Below are 25,664 nucleotides of genomic sequence, written 5' to 3'. Positions count from 1 at the left end.
TCTCATGTGACTCTTGATATTAGGGTCCTAAGTTCTAGCCCCATCATGGGCACAGAGCTTACTTTTAAAAAGCTTAAAAAGGCTCTCAAGAGGAGAAAAAACCCTTTTTTTTGGGGAAAATCTGTTCATCTTGTTCTTAATGAAAAGAATACATTTTTTAAGTTTTTTTTCACTGTAATATTTATTTTTTGTTATGATTATTTCTTTTTTAAAATTAAGCTATAATGTATTATTGGTTTCAGAGGTAGAGGTCAGTGATTCATCAGTCTTATATAACACCCAGTGCTCATTATGTCACGTGCCCTCCTTAATGCCCATCACCCAGTTACCCCATTCCCTCTCCCTCCCTCCCCTCCAGCAACCCTCAGTTTGTTTCCTAGAGTTCAGTGTGTCCTATGGTTTGTCTCCCTCTCTGGTTTCATCTTGTTTTATTTTTTCCTCTCTTCCCCTATGATCCTCTGTTTTGTTTCTTAAATTCCATGTATCGGTGAGATCATATGATAATTGTCCTTCTCTGATTGACTCATTTTGCTTAGGCTAATACCCTCTAGTTCCATCCACGTCGTTGCAAATGGCAAGATTTCATTTTTTTTTTTTTGATGGCTGAGCAATATTCCATTGTATATATATATATGCCACATCTTTATCCATTCATCTGTTGATGGACATCTAGGCTCTTTCCATAGTTTTGCTATTGTGGACATTGCTGCTATTAACACTGGGGTGCAGGTGCCCCTTCAGATCACTATATTTGGGGTAAATACCCAGGAGTGCAATTGCTGGGTCATAAGGTAGCTCTATTTTCAACCTTTTGAGGAACCTCCATACTGTTCTCCAGAGTGGCTGTACCAGCTTGTGTTCCCACCAACAGTGTAGGAGGGTTCCCCTTTCTCTGCATCCTCGCCAACATCTGTCATTTCCTGACTTGTTAATTTTAGCCATTCTGACTAGTCTGAGGTGGTATCTCATTGTGGTTTTGATTTGTATTTCCCTGATGCCGAGCGATGTTGAGCACTTTTTCATGTGTCTGTTGGCCATTTGGATGTCTTCTTTGCAGAAATGTCTGTTCATGTCTTCTGCCCATTTCTTGATTGGATTATTTGTTCTTTGGGTGTTGAGTTTGATAAGTTCTTTATAGATTTTGGATACTAGCCCTTCATCTGATATGTCATTTGCAAATATCTTCTCTCATCTGTAGGTTGTCTTTTGGTTTTGTCAACTGTTTCCTTTGTTGTACTAAAGCTTCTTATCTTGATGAAGTCCCAATAGTTCATTTTTGCCCTTGCTTCCCTTGCCTTTGGCGATGTTTCTAGGAAGAAGTTGCTGCAGCTGAGGTCAAAGAGGTTGCTGCCTGTGTTCTCCTCTAGGATTTTGATGAACTCCTGTCTCACAATTAGGTCTTTCATCCATTTTGAGTCCATTTTTCTGTGTGGTGTAAGGAAATGGTCCAGTTTCATTCTTCTGCATGTGGCTGTCCAATTTTCCCAACACCATTTGTTGAAGAGACTGTCTTTTTTTCCATTGGTCATTCTTTCCTGCTTTGTTGAAGATTAGTTGACCATATAGTTGAGGGTCCATTTCTGGGCTCTCTGTTCTGTTCCATTGATCTATGTGTCTGTTTTTGTGCCAGTACCATACTGTCTTGATGATGACAGCTTTGTAGTAGAGCTGGAAGTCCGGAATTGTGATGCTGCCAGCTTTGCTTTTCTTTTTCAACATTCCTCTGGCTATGCGGGGTCTTTTCTGGTTCCATACAAATTTTAGGATTATTTGTTCCAGCTCTATAAAAAAAAGTTGATGTTATTTTGACAGGGATTGCATTGAATGTGTAAATTGCTCTAGGTAGCATGGACATTTTAACAATATTTGTTCTTCCAATCCATGAGCATGGAGCGTTTTTCCATTTCTTTGTGTCATCCTCAATTTCTTTCATGAGTGTTCTGTAGTTTTCTGAGTACAGATCCTTTGCCTCTTTGGTTAGATTTATTCCTAGGTATCTTATGGTTTTAGGGGCAATTGTAAATGGGATCAACTCCTTAATTTCTCTTTCTTCTGTCTCGTTGTTGGTGTATAGGAATGCCACTGATTTCTGTGCATTGATTTTATATCCTGCCACTTTACTGAATTCCTGTATGAGTTCTAGGAATTCTGGGGTGGAGTCTTTTGGGTTTTCCACGTAAAGTATCATGTCATCTGCAAACACTCAGAGTTTGAGTTCTTTGCTGATTCAGATGCCTTTTATTTCTTTCTGTTGTCTGATTGCTGTGGCTAGGACTTCTGGTACTATGTTGAACAGCAGTGGTGATAGTGGACATCCCTGCCGTGTTCCTGACCTTAGGGGAAATGCTCAGTTTTTTCCCCATTGAATATGATATTTACTGTGGGCTTTTTGTATATGGCTTTTATGATATTTAGGTATGTTTTCTCGTTTAGCACCCTGAATATATCATGCCAGTCCTTTCTGGCTTTAAGGTCTCTGTGGATAGGTCTGCTGCCAATCTAATGTTTCTACCCTTGTAGGTTACAGACCTCTTGTCCCTAGCTGCTTTCAGGATATTCTCTTTGTCTCTGAGACTTGTAAGTTTTACTATTAGATGTCGGGGCATTGGCCTATTTTTATTGCTTTTGAGCAGGGTTCTCTGTGCCTCCTGGACTTGGGTGCCTCTTTCCTTCCCTGGATTAGGGAAGTTCTCTGCTATAATTTGTTCCAATATACCTTCTGCTCCTCTCTCTCTTTCCTCTTCTTCTGGGATCCCAGTTATTCTAATATTGTTTCACTTTATGGTATCACTTATCTCTCGAATTCTCCCCCTGTGATCCAGTAGTTGTTTATCTTTTTCTCAGCTTCTTTAGTCTCCATCATTTGGTTTTCTATACCACTAATTCTCTCTTCTGCCTCATTTATCCTAGCAGTTAGAATCTCCATTTTTGATTGCACTTCATTAATAGTCTTTTTTATTTCGACTTGAATAGATTTTAGTTCTTTTATTTCTCCAGAAAGGAGTTCTCTGGTGTCTTTTATGCTTTTTTCAAGCCCAGCTAGTATCTTTATAATTGTTATTCTGAACTCTTTTTTTTTTTTTTTTTAAAGATTTTATTTATTTATTTGAGAGAGAGAGAATGAGAGAGAGCACATGAGAGGGGTTAGGGGAGGGAGAAGCAGACTCCCTGCCGGGTAGGGAGCCCAATGCAGGACTCGATCCGGGGACTCCAGAATTATGACCTGAGCTGAAGGCAGTCGCTTAACCAACTGAGCCACCCAGGCGCCCATTATTCTGAACTCTTGTTCTGACATCTCACTTATGCCCATACTAATTAAGTCCCTGGCACTCAGTATTGTCTCTTGTTCTCTTTTTTGAGGTGAGTTTTTCCATCTTGTCATTCTGTCCAGACAAGAATAGATGAACGAGAGAACAAAATACTAAAATGGCAACAATGACCCCAAAGAAATATATACTAAACAAATCAGAAGAGACCCAAAACTGAAAAAAGTAAAATAAATTAAAATAAATTTAAAAAAAAGAGAGAATATAATCAGACAGGTAAACAGAATAGAGCAATACACTGGATCCTGTGTGTGTTTTGGTCTGTTTTTTAGAAAACTAGATCCCAAAATTGTAAAGAAAGAAAAACATATATGTACAAAAATAATTAAATATAATGAAAGAATAAAATGTAATTGTAAAAATGAAAATTAAAAGACAAGAAAAAACAAAAGAGGGGGAAAAAAAACAGCAACAACAAAAAAAGGGAAGAGAGATACACAGACAGGTGAACAGAACAGAGCAATACACTATATCCTGAGTGTATTTTGGTCAGTTTATAGAATAAATTACATCTCAAAATTGTAAAGAAAGAAAAACTTATATATATACAAAAATAAATACGTTGAAAGGATAGAATGTAACTCTAAAGATGAAGATTTAAAAAGACTTTAACAAAACAAAACAAAACAAACAAAAAAAAGGAAGAAGGAAAAAAAGAAAAAAAAGAATATTGAGAATAATCAGACAGGTGAATAGAACAGAGCCATATTCTAGATTTTGGGTGTATTTTGATCTGTTAGAAGAAACTGCATCCCAAAATTGTAAAGAAAGAAAAATTTATGTATATACAAAAATAAATACAATGAAGGGATAGAATGTAACTGTAAATATGAAATTTAATGATTTAAAAAGTTGATAAAATAAGAAATTGGTTGAAAAAGGAAAGAGAACAAAATTTTTAACAATTAAAATGGAAAGACTAAAGAATCATGGGGGAAAAACCATGAATTCTATGTGCTGTATTCCCCTAGTGCTGGCGTTCTGCCATTCTCATTGATCGGTAAACTTGGTCTTGGCTGGCTGTGCTTGCTGATCTTTTGGGGGAGGGGCCTGTTGCTGTGATTCCCAAATGTCTTTGCCGGAGGCGGAATTGCACCGCCCTTGCCAGGGGTCAGGCTAAGTCATCTGCTCCAGATTGCTCTAGGTGGCTTTTGTTCTCTGAAGGCTTTCCAAGCAGCTTTAGAGGATGAGAGTGAAAATGGCGGCCTCCCAGTCTCCGCCCCGGAGCCAAAAGCTCAGGGCCCCACTCCTCAGTGAGCCCCCAGAGAAAAGCAGTCAATCACTCCTGTCTCCCCGGTCTCCGCCGCACCCCATGCTCACCCGACCTGGGACTGAGCGTTTGTATCTCTGGCACATGACCCCGTTTCCAGTCTCCAAATCCTGCAGACTCCTGGGGCATGTTCCTGCATCGCTCCTCCCTGGGGAGGAAGGGGCTTCTCCCCGGATCTGCCACTTGTTGGGTCCCTGCTTGGGGAGTGGTCACCCCATAGTGCCCTGGTTCACGGTTTATGGCAACCCCGAGCTGACGGCCCACTCCTGGGCTCGCTGATTGCAGCCGGCTTCCCTGCTTAGATGCCTGGGAGCTCTGCTGCACTCAGGCACCTGCGGTCTTCCTGTGACCCCGAGGGTCCTGAGACCACACTGTCCCAGCTAGAATTCTGCCCAACTTCTCCACCTGAGCGACGTCCCTCAGCAAAGCAGACTTCTACAAGTTACGATTTTGTGCCCCGCTGCTCTATCACTTGCTGGTAGCTGGCTGACGGAGGCCCCCTCCCCCCGCCGTCTATCTTCCCAAATATCGCCTCAAATTCACTTCTCCACACCTCCTATCTTCCAGAAAGTGGTCACTTTTTTTTTTTTTTTTTTTTAAAGATTTTATTTATTTATTTGAGAGAGAGAGAATGAGAGAGAGAGAGAGCACATGAGAGGGGGGAGGGTCAGAGGGAGAAGCAGGCTCCCCGCCGAGCAGGGAGCCCGATGCGGGACTCGATCCAGGGACTCCAGGATCATGACCTGAGCCGAAGGCAGTCGCTTAACCAACTGAGCCACCCAGGCGCCCAAGTGGTCACTTTTCTATTCGTAGAGTTGCAGGTATTCTTTTCTTAGATCTCCAGTTGAGTTCGCAGGTATTCAGAATGATTTGGTAGCTATCTAGCTGAATTCCTGGGACCAGATTAAACTAAGGTCTCCTACTCCTCCACCACCTTGGACTCTTCCCTCAAAGTTTATTTTATTTTTTTTTTTAGCAATCGCTATACCCAACATGGGACATGAACTCACAGTCCACGACCTGGAGATCAAGAGTTGCATGTCCTTCTGACTAAGCCAGCCAGGTGCCCCCAAAAGAATAATTTTTGAGTGAGTTTTGAATATGAGGTCAGAATTTCAGCTTTTGACATCATACATCACCAATCTTAGGAAGTTCTGTCTTCTATGGTAATATGTTTATGAACACACAACATGTGTTCCTGTAACAGAATTGTCAGAAAATTTTGAGTAAATGTAAACATAATACAGGAGATATAGGATTTTATTCATGGACATTAGGAAAAAGCGGGAGGCTTATAAAAGATGAGTGAAAATAATAGCATATATGAAAAAAAACTATAAAAATTTTGAGATAGAGGGAAAGCTTAGGACTAGCTCAATGGAAAATGACCAGACTTGAGTTCAGAAAAGGGAAGGAGACCTTCTGGGTATATAGCTTTCCCAGTGCAGGAAGAAGCTTGGTCAGTAAACTGTATTACATTTTCCAGTCTCCGTAGCTCTTGGGGATAGGCTTCCAGCAGCAGTAAGAGAACAATTCTAGTCTACCTCTTGGGAAGCTACATCCATTAGTAAAGGTTTTAGCTTAGTAGAATATCTCAGGCTGCACGTAGCAGACATAAACTGGTTAACTTCAGGAAAAAGGGGAAGTTCCTGGGTTGGGAAGAGAAGAAACCGCGGGGACAACTCTGGGGACTTGGACAGTAGGAGCCCTTACCCGGTGTCTCCAGGATCCTGTCGTTCATGTGTTGTAGTTCCAGTGACAGTCTCTGTGTCCCTATGAGGGCTCCTTCAGGCATTAAGAAATACAGCAAGATCAGGAAACACCACCACTCTTACAGGTTGGAGGTAAAATGGCTACGAATGAACTTAGAGTGGACCTTTTAATGGAGTCAGGGAAAGGTTCTTCAGTCATTGAGCACTAAACCTGTCCGTTCCTTCTTGTCTGTGAAGTAGGATGAGAACGGAGATGTTTCTCAGGAAAATGAAACCTGGTGACCAGGTGGCCAGCCCAGAAAGAGCCCAGAGTATTGAAAGTGGAAAACGCAAGGACGTAATTCAGGCTCTCAAAAGTAGTTGAGGCCCAGGACACTTTTTGAGGGTCAAGGAAATGTTCTATGTCTCGACTGTGGTGGTGGTTACGAGACTCTATATAAATTACCCAAACTCATAAACTGCACTTAAAATAGGTGAATTCTGTTCTATGTAAGTTACATTGCAATAAAGCTAGAAAATAAAGAAGCTGAGGTAATGTAGGCAGGTCCCTAGGAGAGACCACCTGGATGCTGGGGAGAATATAGATAGAACCCCCTCACTCATGCAAGGTTAGAGCCCACCTTGTCAGCCACCGAGTATCTGTGCGTCAGCAGATACCAAACCAGAGGAGCTTGGCTAAGGGGCCGGTCAAGTGGCCCAGAGCCTGAGAAAAGTCAGCAAGGATGGCATCAGAGCACCTGAAGCCAAGGGAAGGCATCCTTAAAGCTATATTTTATTTTATTTTATTTATTTTATTATTTTATTTATGTTACTATTTTATTTTATTTTCTTTATTTTATATTTTATTTTATTATTTTATTTTATTTCATTGCATTGCATATCATTTTTAAAGCCATGTAACTTTAATCCTATGTTAACATTTGTATCTTTAATAAAACATTTCACGTGAATCAGCACAAAACCCTGCTAGTGAACGAGCAGGTATTACCTATTACCCAGAGAACCCGTGAGCAGTCGGGACGCGTGCGGGGCACCAGTGGGTCGCCTCTCCACTCCACATTCACTGCCCAGTCCCGGAGGGAAGATAGCCAAGCTCCTCAGCGACTTCTGCTAATGTCCCTTCCCGCCGGTGAGGTCTGGGTCCCAGAGAGGAGCCGGTCCCTGAGGTGCTCTTCCTCAGCACGGAAGCAAAGACGAGGACTCTGGAGAGGGCAGTATAAGGAGCAGCTCTTGTCCTGCTAGCTCCCCACCCGTGCTGAGATCCCGACCTTGCTGGAGAGGGCATGCCGAGGCAGGGAAGTCCTGTGGTGCTGCCCCCAGGGAACTTGCTGGAAATCCCTCTGGGCTTGCCTGCAGTCCACCCTCGAGGACACCAGAGGAAGCTGCTCAGGGAAGGTGTCTCCCGGAGACCAGAGCCATCCTATTGCAATATTGCCCTGGGGGCGGTGGGGGGTACCAGGGAGCCCTTAGCTGCTGGGTGCTGACCGGCTCTGTCCGCAGACGTCCGTCACCAGCACTACCCGGTATTAACAGGAAAACTGGGAAAGTAGTTTACTCAGCAAAATCTCCTTCTCCGTATCAACCACCAGGACCGCTGTTGTGCCAACGAGTTACCTCCAGTGACCTTGGGGAGTGCTGATGTCTGTGCACCTGGGTGCTCACACAGGGAGGCACTTAATCTCCTTTACAACGTGGCTCTGACCAAGCCCTTCCCTCTAAGGAGTAGAGTGCCTAGCTCATTTTAAATCAGATTGTCCCTTCGGTCTCCCTAGAGTGGAGTTTATTATGTATTATTTATTATGCCCAGGAGACTAGATCCAAATTGCCCAGAGGCTGTCGGGAAATTAGAAGTCCTTCATCTTAGTCCCCAGTCATCCCACTTAGGCCCTGGGCTGCCAGTAGGGACATTGTGTGGGACTGCCTAGGCTTGGGGAAGCCCGCAGAAGGCTCATCATCCTAGGGGAAGCTGCCATCTGAGAAAACGGGAGAGTGTGAACTCTTCGCTCTCTCTCTCTGCTCCTGAATGTTCTGATACGAGAATATCATGAGTTCAGAATTTATTTTCCAGATCACCAGGGTTATACTTAGAAATGAAGATTCACTGGCTTTTTCCTGGCAATCTCTTTAAAGGTAAAGGTAACACCTATGAGGTATTCTTGCTCCGAAATTCAATCTGAATTGGAAATCTATTGCCACTTTAAGGAAATACTGGAGATAGAGAATTATGTTAAACACCATGGGGATGCCATCAAAATCCAAAGTATAGGAAATTCTACAGGACAAATAACCTATGTTTTTCCAACAACTAAATGGCAGGATTAAAAAAAAAAAAGCAGGAAGGATGCATAGAGTATAAGAAAAGATATTAACAAATGCAACTTGTGGATCTTGTTTGAATTAACCAACTAAAAAAAAATAAGGGAAATCTGAACACTGTATATTTTATGATGTTAAGATATTAGGATAACAATGGTATTGTGGGTTTCACTCTAATGGTTTTTATCTATAAATAGTACTTATAGATTAATGATATACCTGATATTTGATTGGACATAAATCTATGTAGGAAGGAAGGGTAAAGGTATAAATCAGGTTTCCTTAACATGGATACCATTGACATTTGGGGCCAGATAATCCTTTATTGTGGAGCATCCCTGGCCTCTTCCCACTAGATGCCAGGAGCTCTCCTCAGTGGTGATGAACAAAAGCGCAGACATTGAGGGGCGCCTCACTGGCTCAGCCCGTGGAGCGTGCAACTCTTGATCTCGGGGTTGTAAGTTCTAGCCCGTCTTGGGTATAGAGATTACTTAAAAATAAAAAACTTTATTTTTTTTAAGATTTTATTTATTTATTTGACAGAGAGAGACACGGCGAGAGAGGGAACACAAGCAGGGGGAGTGGGAGAGGGAGAAGCAGGCTTCCCGCTGAGCAGGGAGCCTGATGCGGGGCTCGATTCCAGGACCCCAAGATCATGACCTGAGCCGAAGGCAGACGTTCAACCAACTGAGCCACCCAGGCGCCCCCAAAATCAAAGAATCTTTAAAAAAAACGCAGACATTAACAAATACCCTTGTGGGGAAAATCATTCACAGTTAAGAGCCATTGGTCTAAATAAAACAGTGTTGGCCTTGTGTTGATAACCACTGAGGCTAGCATATATGAATACTCGAGAATTTGTTATTCTGTCCCCTCTACTTTTATATACATTTGCCAACTTTTTTTTTTTTTTTAAAGATTTTATTTATTTATTTGACAGAGAGAAAGACAGCCAGAGAGGGAACACAAGCAGGGGGAGTGGGAGAGGGAGAAGCAGGCTTCCCGCAGAGCAGGGAGCCTGATGCGGGGCTCGATCCCAGGACCCTGGGATCATGACCTGAGCCGAAGGCAGACGCTTAACGACTGAGCCACCCAGGCGCCCCAATAATAATTTTTTTAAAAATAGTAACTTAAAAAGGATTAAACAAGGAGTGAGGGGGTGGAAATATTGGAAAATATTTGGCCATAAAAACCTTGGCACCGGGGCACCCGGGTGGCTCAGTCGTTAAGCGTCTGCCTTCGGCTCAGGTCATGATCCCAGAATCCTGGGATCAAGCCCCGCATCCGGCTCCCTGCTCAGCAGGGATCCTGCTTCTCCGTCTCGCTCTGCCTCTCCCATATGCTTGTTCTCTCTCTCAATAAAATCTTTAGAAAAAAAAAAAAACCTTGGCACCCACAGAGTTTTGCACCAGTTTATTTTTTTGACGAGCCATTTGAGGCAGTTTAAGCACAGCTAAGAGGAGTGAAGTGGTGGAACACACTATCAACGGAGGTTCAAAATTTATGACTCAAGTGATGTTAAAAAGTGTATATATGTAGTATATTTGTATATAGTCAGCTGTCTTTAGGGAACACTGTTGGTGCAGAGGATGGTGTGGATAGTGGTCCATGTGCTGTACGTGGGCCTCTGGGTATGTTTTGTTTAGCCTATATAAGTAGTGGCCTATACGTTGTCTTAAAAAATTGAATTTATTATCAACATCTTCAAAACCTGATGATTTCCATAAGCAGAGACAAAACGCAAATGACGAGCTGAGAGAAAATGTATGCAATGTATTTCACAAACAAAGACCTCATTTCCCTAATTTATAAAGAGCTCTAAAAACACTGAAGGAAAAAAGCCACAAACTCAGTGGGAAAAAGGGCTAAAGACAGGAACAGAGAGTTCAAGGAGGAAGATCTACAGATGGTCCTTAAATGTATGAAACAACACTCAACTTCACTCATAATAAGACATATGCAAATTAAAACACTGAGAAACTATTTCTTACCAAGCAGATTGGCAAATATTCAAAAGCTTGACAACTGTTCTTCCAGTAAGCAAAATCCTAAAGCAGCCCCCCATGATATCTGATCTTTGGAGTTATGCCCTTAAATAGGTTATAGTATATGGCAAAGGCAGTTGGATTTTATGAATGTAATTAAGGCCCCAATCATTTGGCTCTAAATTAACCAAAAGGGACACTATCCTGGTGGCCCTGACTTCTTAGTAGGGTGCCCTTCAACAGAGGGCTCTCCTGAGGGCAGAGACTTCTCCTACTGGCCTTGAAGAAGCAAGCCACCATGAGCATTATAGCCCCAAAGAAATGAATTCTGCTGCCAACCTGAACAAGCTCAGAGTCAGAGTGTTCCCCAGTGGAGCCTCCAGATGAGAACACAGCCCGACCAACACCTCATTTACAGCCGTGTAAGACCCTGAGCACGGGGCCCAGCTAAGCTGTGCTCAGACAGCTGACCCACAGAAACTATGAGATAATAAATGTGTTTGGTTTTAAGCTGGTAAGAGCATGACAGTCTGCCACACGGCAACAGAATAGTCATAAAACACTAATAAAACAGAATACTAATAAACACTCTTACCGGTGAGCCTGGGAGGACACAGCGCTCTCACGCACGGCTGACGCATGGGAGTTGGCTGTATGGACTAGAGCATGATGTATAATGCCGAACTATCGGAAATGACCTAAACTGCACGTAAGTAGGAGGTGGGCTGAATACATTACGGTTTCTCTACACTATGAAGCCATACACAGAGAATTAGGGAGACTCCGAGATGGAGAATTCCCACGGCAATATGCCATTAAATGAAAAGAGTAGAATGAGAGTATATATAGCATTCTACCTTTAGTGAAGAAAGCATTGAGAATGTATGTCTGTACTTATATTTTCATAAAAAAGAAACACAGAGAGTCTCAATCAGGAGCCAATGGAAATGGAATATGGTTATTCAATGGGAGTGGGGAGGCTGGCTGGGGAGCGCCTGGCGTCAGTTAAGGGTCTGCCTTGGCTCAGGTCATGATCTCAGGGCCCTGCGATCAAGCCCCACATTGGGCTCCTTGCTCAGCGGGGAGCCTGCTTCTCCCTCTGCCTGCCACTCCGTCTGCTTGTGCTCTTTCTCTCTCTGACAAATAAATAAAAATAAAATCTTAAAAAAAAAAATAATGGGAGTGGGGAACAGGATAGGAGTAAGACTTTTGAGCATCTACTTCTTTACTTTTGAACTATGTGACTATTTCACAAATGGAAAAAATAAAAAATCTATTAATGATATGGACATTGAAGTATTTAGAGGGAAACAAGCCAGTATCTGCAGTTTGTTTTGAAAATGCTTCCAAAACATAAAATGGGTGGATACGGGGATGTTTAGATGAATGTGGTAAAGCAAATATAGTAAAATGCTAATGGTAGACTCTAGGTGGTGGGTGGACAGATGTTCTCTGTAAAAGTTTTTTCAGCTTACCTGTTCGAAAATTTTATAATAAAATGTTGGAAAAAATTAAGTGAAAATGAATGAACAAAAGCAAACCCTAAAGCAATCCTGTGTATTAAGTTGGTAATGTAACCACGTAGAGAAAAGAATTAATTCAAGTACATTTTGAACACAGTGCTCTGTGCACTCTTAGTGGAATGTATTTTTTTTTTCTTTTATTAGAGAGAGAGAACGGGCAGGGGGGAGGGGCAGAGGGAGAGAGAGAGAGAAGCAAACACCCTGCTGAGCAGGGAGCCTGATGCGGGGCTCGATCCCAGGACCCAGAGACCTGAGCTGAAGGCAGACATTTAACCCACTGAGCCACACAGGCGCCCTAGTGGAATGTATTTTAAAGACAAAAAGTTTCAAAGAAATCTTGAACTTTCCTTATTAGAAATTTCATTGACTTCATGATAAGCAGGTCGGTCAGATCTCCTGAGTTACAGGAAATACCAGGCCAACAGAGACCTCAAATAGCTTGTTTAGGTTCAGTTTCAGAATGTTAATCACCTTATTCACAATAATTTACCAAATAGTCATGGCTTGTAGTTCCAGGAAGAATTTTTATATTACCCACTAGGTGGCAATACTATCTAATGTAACTAAAAGCAGAACTTGAATTTGAAAGACTCATGCATCTGACAAGCTATATACTATATTGATTTTCTCACCTATTGAGCGAACTGTCCTTTCGTTAATATCTCTGCAAAGCGATGTTCTTTAGAATTTTAGTAACAAAGAAAAATAAATCCTACTTCCAAATTCAGAATCACTGGATTGGCAGGGACCCACAGAGGTTGGCTAGTCCATTTGTCTACCTCCAAACAGAATAGCCCCTCTACTCCATTATTTTTCTCTGCCCAAGAAATTAGGGTATTTCTCAAAGTTCCGTTCCAACATTTAGCATAAAGTCAAGTGGTTCATTCATTCATGTTTCCGTGCATTCTTCAAAGAGCAAACACTTTCTGAGTAGTTACCGTATGCCAGGTAGTGCGCCCGGTATCATGGACATGACAGAACCTGCAGATGCAGGCCTGATGAGCTTATCGTCCATTGCCCAAAATAGAGTTGGTGTGGCTCCTAGTAGCACAGCTTGCTCTGTTCTTCTCAGCTCAAGCAGAGGAAAGATCTTACAACCGTAAGACACGGAGGGGCCCGTGGGGAAGAATAGATAAGTGAACGATTACAAGGCATAGTAAGAAATGCACAGGAGTAGGTAGGTAGAGACTGGCAAGAACCCAGCCAGTCTTAAGAGCAGTCAGGGAAGACGTCTCAGATGAAGGGACATTTTAGACCTGAAACTAGACAGGCCGGGGCCCAGTGGAACGGGGGGCTGGGGGGGGGGGGGAATGGGGGGAGAAGGGAGGGCTCTGCAGGTTGCAGAAGTCGGAGGGGGCAGAATGCCATCTTATTCTCAGCTGTGTCTCCAACACAGTGTCCAGCACACAGTCAACTTAGATTAAACACGACCCTCTAATGCTGTCATATGGTGTGACCTTGCATCTCTGCACTCTTTGGGTCTAGGTGTCCTCACTCTGAAGGTAACTGAGATCCCTCAGGGACGTTGTGGAGCAGGAGATGTAAGGACTTGGCTCTAAGTCTGAGGACCTCGGATACGTAAGACACAGATGGAGAAAAGAAAAGCAAGCCAGGAGGCAGGAGAAAGCAGGCGAGCGTGGCATCTTGGAGGTGGGGACTGCAGTCACACCCCAGTGGAACCAGCAAGCACAGAAAACTAGAACAGTCTGGCAGGGGAGGGAAGACAAGACAGGAAAATGCTTGAGCATGTTTACATGCTGCGAGAGCAGATCCAGGAGCCAGGGAGAGGTTGCAGGGGGCAAGGGAAAAACAGGTAAGGCTGGGAAGCCAGTGTGGCCACTGGGAGGGCGGGAGAGCACGGGAGTTAAACACGGGGGACTGGAAGAGGGACGCCCAGAGGTGCACTGAGCTCAGTCCCAGAATGGATTTTTTTTAAGACTTTATTTATTTATTTTTTTTAGAGCAATTTTGGGTTCACAGCAAAATTGAGCCAAAGGTACAGAATTTTCCCATATACCGTCTGCCCCCATCCCTGGGTTGTCCGCATCCAGAGTGGGAGTGGTACATCTGTTACAGTTCATGAGGCTGCTCTGATACATCTTTATCACCCAAAGTCCATAGTTTGTTTACCTCGGGCTTTACTCTTGGTGTTGTACATTCTGTGGGTTTGAACCGACGTGTAATGATGTGTGCATCATATCATACAGAATATTTTCACTGCCCTAAAATTCCTCTGTGCTCCACTTGTTCATCCCTCCCTTTCCCCAACCCCTGGCAACCACTCATCCTTCTCCTGTCTCCGTAGTTTGGCCTTTTCCACAGCTCATTTAGTTGGAATCAAACAATACATAACCTTTTCAGATTGGCTTCTTTCGCTTAGTAATATGCGTTTAAGTTTCCTCCATGTCTCTTCATGACTCACTTCTTCTCAGTCCTGAATAATATTCCATTGTCTGCATGTACCAGTTTCTTTAGAGTGGATCTTTTTTTAACAAATGTTATTTTCAGGAATCATGAAATGAAGCTAATAGTAAAACGACCAGAGAGTAAATGCAAAAAGTGAAAATTTTCTGTTTTGAACTTTGTACATATGTGAGTAGGAAAAAAATTTTTGATAGAACAATTACAATACAAAAAGGGGGGAAAGTAATACTTTGATACTTTTGTATTGCATGCAAAAGATACAGTTTAGGGGAAAATACTAAATACTACCACTGGATATGTTGTTTTTTTTTTTTTTTGACAGAGAGATAGCAAGAGCAGGAACACAAGCAGGGGGAGTGGGAGAGGGAGAAGCAGGCTTCCCGCTGAACAGGGAGCCCGATGCGGGGCTCGATCCCAGGACCCTGGGATCATGACCTGAGCCGAAGGCAGATGCTTAACGACTGAGCCACCCAGGCGCCCCTGACTGGATATGAGTCACTTTCCAGTTTTAAACAATTAAAAAAGAGGAAATGATGGGGTGGGTGTGTGGGATGCCAGCCACATAACTGGGAGGTCTCTGAATACCTGCATGGAGAGTACAATGTTTATTAAAGGAATAATAAAAAGTGCTCATTTCAAGCTTCCACATAGATATTAGGAAAACCCAACAGTAACTGCTACAGTTGTTTGGAACCGACCAGCAAGACTGTCCTCAGGCAGGAGTATCTTGTGACGCTGTTTAGAATAGCTGGCCCGTGGTGAGGTTAGAAGACCAGCGACGCAGTTAGGATAGCTCTGCAGTCCACCCAGGTGCAGGCTCGAGGGGCGTCGGCTGACACCACCCCGTCCCCTCCAAGTTGGCCATGTGGACATGCTTCCCGTGGCAGAAGGCAAGGCTGAAACGAGGCTCAGCAAGGCGCAGGCTTGCTGCGGAGGCGAGGGTGGTAGGAGGAGGACCACCCGGGAGAGAGGGGAAACTGACGCAGCCCTGCACCTGCGGCGGACTGTTCAGGCTCACTACACCGCGAGAAAGAGACACACGTGGGGGTACGTGGCACGGAGACTCCGGGCCCAGACGTGGTGTAGGAGCCCCCTCGGCAGCTGACCAGTCACTCTGGGCCACGCTACTTCCAAACCCGAGATTAGCAACGGGCCTCTGAGAACTGAGTGAATAACCTGAGGGTTTTATTTTTTAATTTTTATTTTAAGTAATCTCTACCCCCAATGTTGCGTTTGAACTCACGACCCTGAGACCAAGAGTTGTGCGCTCCACCAACTGAGCAGCCAGGTGCCCCAAATAACGTGAGTTTTTGAGGCTGTTCTGAGTACACCTGAGCATTTGTAGGGCCTATAAAAGAGAGCGCCTGATCGGGTGGGTCTGCCGGTGTTCTCCAGCATGAGCATCCCCGCTGGGAAGAATGCCACTGGACCCTCCTCTTGGAGGGGAGTTTCTCCCTCTACCCCGGCTGCCTTGGACTCCTGCCCGGACAGCAGGCTTGGCTTCTGGCAAAGAGCACAAGCCACAAATATTTCATGTGGAAAGCTTGTGTTTGGGACGACTTCCCTCAGAAAGGTCTGTGGGCTTGCCAAGGGCCTAGAGCCCAATAGGATGCTCTCAGGCACAGTAGAAATGGTTGTAAACAGCTGCTGTGTGGGAAGAACAGAGAGGAAACACAGGATTCAGGACCCTGTAGACGCTGAAGACCATTGTTGCCAAAGCTTAGAGTAACTTTTTCTGTTGACTTCTGTTTAGAGGGAGGGCAGATTGTTACAGTTCTCTAAATGCAGGTTTGGGAAAGTTTTTTCTCTACGGGGACAGATACTAAGTATTTTAGGCTTTCTTTATTGCATAGTGTTTGTCTGTTTATTTTTACCACCCTTAAAAAAGGAAAAAACCATTCTTAGTTCTCAGGCAAGAGAAAAACAGGCCATGTGCTGAATTTGGCCTGATGACCACGTTTCGCTGACCTTGAGAGAAATCACAAGGAATCAATCTATCAGAGAGAGCGAAGTTACTTTCTACCGTCCCGAGAACGGCTGTTTTCTTGCAAGAGACTTGATAAATAATTTTGAAATGGATGTGTGAAAGAATCACTTTCTTCCTCCCGGAATGAAAAAGAAAAGAGAATTGTCGTGGGCGAGCAAGGCACGTCTAAGTAGGCATATGAGAAATTAGAAGAGCTAAGGCCGCGCTACCCTCCATGGAAAGGAGAAGCCGGGGAAGTTATAGGATGTCTTATATGCCTTACAGATTTGCTAATGCAACTTTTTTCCTTTGGGGAATGTATGGGTTAGATATGAAATAGGTTTATGGAAAATAGATTGAAAAAGAAATTCAATGAAAAGAAGCCACACATATCCCCAACTATGTTCATGTTGGATTCGAGACCCCGGAGTGTTTAAGAAAATTAGAAAAACAAGTTCCAGCCCCAGTCGTGCATGTCTGTGAAAATGAAAAGAGAAGGGAGGCGTCTGAAGGACTAGTACAGTTTTCTCGGAAGTTCAGGATTTTAAAAGGTTTGTAGAGAAGATAAAAGGGGGAGTACCTTCCTCAAAATGAATGCAATAGGAGCAAAAACCTACACAGTGGTGTGAAACCTACAACAAACAGAGTTCTATCCTCCCCTTAGAAGCTGAAGGTTTCTGTGAGCAGTAACGTGGCTTAAAATGGATTGAAGTATCTAGAACTATACAAAACAGGATAACGTAGGAATTGGCCCATATGCTGAGTCCAGGTCAGGACTGTCTGCATCCTTTGGGCGGGTCCAGTGTAGGATGATCACGAGAGTCCCCGTTTTAAAGAAAATTGCTCCTAATTTCAAGATGGTAAGAGCAGTATAAAAACTAAGCACGGGGCCGCTCTGAGCAACTGCTCAGGGGAACACTCACGAAGCAGGTCCTGGAGGACGACTCAGGACGCCAAACCCTGCCTCAGCCCAACCATCTCTGCTCCCTTGAAGGCTCTCAAGATGTGTCAACAGTGTACGTAGGAACCTCTACCAACTTCTCCTTCATTTGTATGCAGGTTCCTGTAACGGCCTTTGTAGCTCTCTGGTCCACGGGGCCCCGGGGCACAATTTAGGCCCAGGACCTAAATCTTTCTGCCAAGCAGGAACTGAGACCGCTGTCTGAGGTTTTATGTAAACAGAGAAGAGAAAAATGACAAATGTCCGACCTGCCTGGAGGGCACCACGTCAGCCAGGGGGAGTAGAAGAGTGCCCTGTGGTGACCTCTCCCACAAGCAGAGTATCTCAGCCACCAACCTGGGTCCGGGCAGTTAGTAGCTGCTCTTCTAGGAGGACAACAGGATGGAGGTGACAACAGGGAGACTTTCTCCAGGCCTCCCACCCCACTGGGAGGGAAAGGGCTGGTAAAAGCATATTTGGCTTTAAAAACAGGAAGAGCAGTATTCTCTCCACTTTGATGGAATTAACATACGTGCCAAGAGATAGCAATAAGCCAGGAAAACAGCCCATGATTTTTCTTCATCTCCTTGTAAAGCAAAGTTTATAGTAATCTGCCAAGTTTTAACAAAGGAACGAATTGAAGCCCAGTAAGAGTGTGTAAGCATCAGATGATAACGCAGGTGTTTAAAATGGATTGAAGTATCTAGAACTATACAAAACAGGATAACGTAGGAATTGGCCCATATGCTGAGTCGTCGGGATTAGTCTTTGAGAAATCATAGGACGCATGAGGAGAAACCGAAAGATTGGGCAAAGAAATCTCAAATTTTGAGGGGAAAAAAAAAAAAGGAGAAAGTTTAATTCTCAAAATAGGGACTAGTAAATTTGAAATTTATATTGTTGGTAAAATTGTGAGCAAACTGCACTACACGAATGGTTCAGAGAGTCGTCTGTAAGAATGACATGGGGACAGAAGCCCACCGGTGCTCCGTAAACAAGTCCCTTCAATCCTGACTCTCTTAAAAAAAGGAGGTGATGACAGAGGTGCAATTATAGTGCTAAATCAATGGAATAAAACCGGTGATTCCAGCAAAACGATGAGAAAAACCTAGCATGTTGTCCTTGGGGGCAAGATAAAGAAATGAGGACAGATGAATCAGCAGTTTTAACCATACAGACTGTTGATTGATTAATGCATCAGAGTCAGCCAGTCCGGGTGGTGTCCCAGACCTGCCCAGCACCCACTGCCCAGCGTAGTAGCTTTCTCAGCAATGTCCATGTTGGTGCAGGAGCTGTGCTCCTCAGGTTTAAAGAGTCTCCTCAAGGTGGGAGGGAGAGTGGACCCTCCAGTATGGATTCACCACCATCTCCCCAGGCTGGAATCCCAATTCCAAACTAACAGGTTGATACTTTAACAAGAATAAATGTAAACAGATGTGTTTAGGTTTAAAAAAAAAAGATGTTTGTTGGAGTGCGTGGCTGGCTCAGTGGGTAGAGCATGCAACTCTTGATCTCTGGGTTGTGGGTTCGAGCCCCAGGTTAGGTGTAGAGATTAGTTAAAAATAAATTATCTAGGGGCACCTGGGTGGCTCAGTCAAGCTCCTGCCTTCGGCTGAGGTCATGATCCCAGGGTCCTGGGATCGAGCCCACATCAGGCTCCTTGCTGAGCGGGGCATCTGCTTGTCCCTCTCCCTCTGCCCTCGCCCACCCCCCGCCCAGCCCCGTGCTCTTGCTCTCTCTCTTTCTCTCTCGCTCTGCTCTCTTTCAAATAAATAAATACAACCTTTAAAAAAAAAACCCTCTAGACTAGTGTTCTATTAATGTTACCTGTTATTCAGTTCTGGACACTGCGATGTGTGTGACTTTTTATCCAGTCACATATTTATTGAAAAATAACACATATTAAAGTCACATATTTATTGAAAAATAATGTATATATGAAAATACAGGACTAAAAGGTACACACTGGAAAATTCTCCCTTGATTACGAGTTCTGGTAACCAGAAGATAACCCTTGTTCAGTTTCTTGCATACCTTTCATGTTTGCGTACGAGCGGGAACAACGTTCTGTGCCTTTGCTTTCCGCCCACGGACTGTGTATCTCTCCGGGGCAGTATCTGTAGACCTACTCCATTCTTCCGTAAGCTACACGGCATTTCATTGTGTAGATGCAGCATAATCGATTTACCTCGTCTCGGGGTCGTACTCAGGCTTTTGTTTTTACAGACAGTGCTGCCGTGGATTTCCTTAGAGCTCGGACACTGGGGTCAGACTGACTGCGGGTAAGTCCCAGTATTGTCACTGATTAACTCTGTGGCCCTGTCTTAGCTTTACGGAACTGTAATCTCCTTAAGTGTGAAACGGCAGTAGTAATCGTGCCAAACTCATAGGGTTCTTGTGAGGATGAAGTGTAAAATGCCTTGCTTGGTCCCTCATACACAGTAAGCTCTCGACAAATACAAAAGAAGCCTATTTTTTTCATTTTCCAACTTGATTTACATTTGAGATTTTCTGTAAGGTGAGTTCTTGGAAGTCAAATTGCTAGATACAAAGGTGTTCATTTAAAACTGGTAGATAGGGGCGCCTGGGTGACTCAATCGGTTAAGCATCTGCCTTTGGCTCAGGTCATGATCCCAGGGTCCTGGGATCAAGCCCCACATCGGGCTCTCGCCTGAGTGGGGAGCCTGCTTCTCAATCTCCCACTCGCCCTTCTTGTGTGCTCTCTCTCTGTCAAATAAATGAATAGAATCTTCAAAAATAAATAGAACTGGTAGAGAGTGTGAACTTGTCTCCCTGTTGGATCACCTGCTTGCCCCCTAGATAGGTACACACTGCCTCTCTCCACTCTCCTCTGTACCTTCAGAGGCCGACCTCCGTAACACCGTGTCAACAGTGTCTTCACCCACCGACTTCCAGTCAGGTTCCCCGTGGGAAACACAGGCGCAGGATGGGGGGGTGGGAGGAAGGAGCCCAGGCTTGCTCCCCTACCCCTCCTGCCATGTTTCAGTCAGAGCCCCCTCCCCTGGCTCTGTGAGCGCCCGTGCAAACCACTTCCTGCAGCTGTTCCACTTTGGTGCTTCACCGACCCTTGTAGGAGCCCTCAGCTCTGAGCACATCTATGAGTAATCCTTTCATCCCACTGCCTTCAATTACGCTTTTGACATGCCATCCGCCTGGTACGCTAACCAGTTTACATGCCCACTAATAAGCAATGACAATACTTGTCTTACCATACTTTTGGCAATATTGTCAAGTCAAATATTTTTTTGAGATTTTACCTAAAACTCTCCCTTGTTTATTTTTTTCTGAGCACCAGTGCTGTTATTTATCTTTTATCACAACACTTCCTGTTGAACTTCAGTTTCTTTTTCAAAGATGATGTATAAAGATTTATTTATGTATTTGACAGAGAGAGAGAGAAAGAGCACACGCAAGCGGGAGGGGCAGGGAGGGGAGAGAGAATCCCACGCCGACTCCGTGCTGAGCATCGAGCCTGACACGGGCTCAATCCCACAACCCTGAGATCATGACATGAGCCGAAACCAAGAGTGGGACACTCAACCAACTGTGCCACCCGGGCGCCCCTAAAGATTATATTTTTTTAAGTAATCTCTACACCCAGCATGGGCTCGAATTTATAACCCTGAGATCAAGAGTCACATACTCTACGGACTGAGCCAGCCAGGTGCCCATGAGCTTCAGTTTCTTAAAGGCCGGTGCGTGAGTACTGTCTTACTGTACTTCAGACTGCTGTAACAGAATACCATAGACTGGGTGGCTTATAAAAGATAGAAATTTATTTCTCATGGACTTGGAGGGTGGGAACCCCAAGATCAAGGTGCAGACAGATTTGGTGTCTGCTGAGAACCTGCTTCCTAATTCGTGTGCATCCTCACATGTTGGAAGGGGCAAGGGAGCTCTCTGGGGCCCCTGGTGGTGGTGGTGGTGGTTATTGTTGTAAATTAAGCTGGGGCACCTGGCTGACTCAGTCAGAAGAGCCTGTGACTCTTGATCTTGGCATCATTAGTTTGGGCCCTACGTTGGGTGTGCAGATTACTAAAAATAAATACTTTACCAAAAAAAAGTATTAAGGGGCTCGGTCCGTTAAGCGTCTGCCTTTGGCTCAGGTCATGATCCCTGGGTCCTGGGATCAAGTCCCATGGCGGGCTTCCTGCTCAATGGGGAGTCTGCTTCTGCCTCTGCCTCTGCCCCTCTCCCTGCTTGTGTTCTCAGGCTCACTCTTTCTCTCAAAATAAAATAAAATAGATCTTAAAAAAAAAAGTATTCATATATCAAGGGAAAAAAAAGTAAGTTCTATACCCAACATGGGGCTCAAACATGACCCCAAGATCAAGAGTCACATGTTCTACCAACTGAGCCAGCCAGGTGCCCCTCTGAGGTTTTTTATAAGGGCACTAATCACATTCATGGGACTCCACCCTCATGACCTAATCACCTCCCAAAAGCCACACCTCCAAATACCAGCACTTTGGGGATTAGGTTTCAATACATGAATTTTGGGGGATGCAAACATTCAGCCCATAGCAAATATAGATATTTATTTCTTCAGTATCATGTTAGTTCAGTCTTTAGAAGGCCAATTAAGAATATAAGAAAATTCAAACAAAATTATATTAAGAATTATTGGAAACTTAATACTTTACTCCAAAATATATGCTATTAAGGAATCACTATAAATTTTGTTAGGTGTGATGATGACGCTGTTGGCATATTTAGAAAAAAGAAAAAGCCCTTATCTTTAAAAAGTATTCCTATATTATAAGTGAGATGATATGGTGTCTATCTAGATTTACTTTAAAATGCTCCAGAGGAAGAAAAAACAGTGTAGGGAACACATGGAACAAGCCTGGGAAATGCTGGTAATTGCTGAAAGTGGATGAGGGGTAGGCGATGTTTCATGGTACCCATTCTTTTCCCTTCTATACCCATTCTTTATGTCTGCTGTCATGTTTCTTCAAAAATTTCCAAAATAAGTAAACAAACAAAACCAATGGCAACCACAAACAAGAGGACAACTAAAAAATTCAAGTAGGGAGAGGATGGGTAGCAAGATGCGCCGGGGGGGGGGGGGGAGTTCTCTCCTGCCCCAGCCTGGCCCTCAGCACCCACCAGGTCAGCCCTTCCCCACCCAGCGGTGATCAGGGTGACCCTCATTTTCAACAACCATGGAAAGTAGTGGCGCTCCACATACCACCTGCCCGACTGTGAAGACCCACAGCAGCAAACCATCAGGGAGACTTTCCATTTGGTACCCAAGAAAGATGAAAATGTTTGTAATCCTCCTAGAAGGAGGGTCATTAATTGGAGGATCTGACAACAAATGGACTCATGGACATTACCCACAGCATTATATTTTGTCTTCCACGTGGATTCTTTAGAGAGTGAAGCTGGTATCTTAGATCTAATCCATGTCTTCTTAGAAACATTTGACAAGTATTTTTGACAATGTCTGAACTGGATTTAATTCTCCCTGTAGACAAGGTTGACAGTATTTTGCAGAAATGGTGCTGGGGGAACAATATTGGAGACCGACATGAGTGAGATTGTTACGTGCACTGTAACATGCACAAAATACCCTGCAGAAATCTGAGGCTGACATTGCAGGAGCACCAGCCCGTGCTGGATCAGCTGTAAAGAGTATGAAGCTTGGGGCACCTGGGTGGCTCAGTCGGTTAAGCGTCTGCCTTCGGCTCAGGTCATGGTCCCGGGGTCCTGGGATCGAGCCCCGCATTGGGATCCCTGCTCAGCGGGAAGCCTGCTTCTCCCTCTCCCACCCCCCCTGCTTGTGTTCCCTCTCTCGCTATGTCTCTCTCTGTCAAATAAATAAAATCTTTAAAAAAAATATGAATCTTCCTGCAATCCCAAGAAATATTAACATTGATGATGTAAGTATAAAAGTGCCAAGCCTGCCTTCTCTTAGATAAAAAATTAGAAAGGCTAAAAAAAAAAAAAAATTTAGACTATTCCTAGGTAGAATCCAGAGGGAAAGGATATTTAAGGTTACATGCGTTGTTCACCAAAAATAGAGGAAAGTGTTAATTTTTGCTCTTGGATTTAAGTCAAGGTACGACATAGAAGTTGTGTAACATTGAGGAGTTCTGTGACTCTGCATTCCCCTGCCCACCGAAGACCTGCCTCTCCGTACGGGCTACTACAGTGATTCAGAAAGTGTTTTAGACATTTCTTTAATTATGTACAACCCAAAATATTGGTGTTTCGAATGGATTAAAGTGTAGCATTCTTTAATTCTTTCTGCTATTTGTCACAGTTGTTATTTAAAGAACCAAGTATGTATTGCATGAAAACATTATGACTTTTTTCTCTTGCCAAAAAAAGTGCCAAAGAAACTGGAAAAAAAGATCTATGATCTGCGTTCCCTCAAGTATGACTATGAACATTTAATCATGACTTTTCAGTGGTGATTTTATGTTCCCATCATATTTGGATATCTCCCAATATTTATTCATTTATTTAGAGAGTGGGGGGAGGGGCAGAGGGAGACAGAGAATCCTAAGCAGACTCCACCCCAGCGAGGAGCTCCGTGTGGAGCTTGCTCCCACGTCCCTGAGATCATGACCTGAGCCAAAATCAAGTTGGACGCTGAACCGACTGAGCCACCCAGGTGCCCCTCTCCCAGTATTTTTAAAAGAAAAATGTCAAACATATATGGTCTGTCCACAGATTTCTCACATCCTCTTTATTTTGAAAAATTTTGTGTGTACATGAAGATTGAAAGAATAACACTATGAAGGCCTGTGTGCCCGTCACCGTCACCTAGATTCAGCAGCTGTCAACATCTTGCCATGTTTATCTCTCTGCAGATACTTTTTCTTTTTAACTGACCATGTGAAAGTGTTCATGACACTTGGCTCCTTCTGTTGCTTTTTCAGGGTCCCTGCTCAGAACCCTTCACCAACTCCCCTTTCTGCTTTGCCCTTGAACATGGGTGTTCTAAACGGCCCCAGCTCCATCCTTTATCTCAAATTAAGAACCAGGACGTTTTGTCTTCTATGAAAGGCCTATCAGGCACCAGAAGATGGAGAGAAATTATTTCCTGTGGGAGAACCCATGAGAATGTCTGGCTAAGAATGAACTGCTTAGTCACTGCTCCTTCCTTTTGACCTTCCAGTCCTATGTCTTCTGGCCTTTGCATGTTTACTGAGAAACTATACCCGGAACTATTCAGAGGAAGGAATGCAGGTAAAAAGCAAAAACAATTTTGCAATGTTAGAGGCGTAGGGGAAAGATTTGGTGGAGATTAAAGCAGAATAAATAATCATCTTTCTCAATTATAAAGTTGCGGGATGTCATTTGTCCATGATAAAATTCTGTCTCCCCCCCCCCCCAGATAATTTAAAGTTGATGGTTACAAACCCCCATTAACAGGTTAAATACACTCAGTACACATGGATTTCTGGTCTTAATGCTTCACAGAGCTAATGAATGTGTTTCGCTTGAAAGGACTACATCTAATCCTCTTAGCATCAAAAGGGAAAAGCTTGTTCAACTAACTCCCTCTGTTACCTGAATGAGAGGTGAATGTTCCCTTCAGAAATTCTTTGCTGTTGAGGAGTTATGCTTTCAGTTGCGCTGAGAAGTAAGCCTGGGCAGGGGTGAGGTGGACCTTGAGAGTGAGAAAGGGAGAGAGCAGTATGCGGCGCTGATGTATCAGATAAGGAACAAGAGAGGAGGCTAGCTGAGTCCTTGAGTGGGGTTGTTTTATTTTATTTTTTTTAAGTGGAGTAAGAAATTTGGATGTTTAGGGGCGCCTGGGTGGCTCAGTCGTTAATCGTCTGCCTTCGGCTCAGGTCATGATCCCAGGGTCCTGGGATCGAGCCCCGCATCGGGCTCCCTGCTCCGCGGGAAGCCTGCTTCTCCCTCTTCCATTCCCCCTGCTTGTGTTCCCTCTGTCGCTGTGCCTCTCTGTCAAATAAATAAAATCTTAAAAAACAAACAAACAAAAAAAAGAAATACATTCCTTTAAAAAAAAAAAAGAAATTTGGATGTTTAAATCAACAAAATGCAGAAAATAAACTAGTATATAAGATGACCCTTAATAAGCCATATGTGTTTATTATTGGAAAGGACAAGTTTAAAAAAAGGAACTAGCTTAAAAAGCAGGATAGTTTCCTTTTTAATTTTCTATTATTTCCCAAATATGGTAAAACTGTGGCCAATACA

The 25,664-nt window shown here is 43.7% G+C and overlaps 1 pseudogene; it reads left to right on the top strand.

Moving 5' to 3' along the window:
• Positions 1 to 6,561: 6,561 nt before the first annotated feature.
• Positions 6,562 to 23,407, top strand: LOC116644902 (annotated as a pseudogene).
• The last annotated feature ends 2,257 nt before the right edge of the window (positions 23,408 to 25,664 follow it).

Source organism: Phoca vitulina, unplaced genomic scaffold, assembly GCF_004348235.1.
Source record: "Phoca vitulina isolate PV1807 unplaced genomic scaffold, GSC_HSeal_1.0 scaffold31, whole genome shotgun sequence".
Taxonomy (NCBI): domain Eukaryota; kingdom Metazoa; phylum Chordata; class Mammalia; order Carnivora; family Phocidae; genus Phoca; species Phoca vitulina.
The sequence above is the reverse complement of the archived record's forward strand: the minus strand, read 5'-3'. Positions and strand labels throughout refer to the sequence as shown.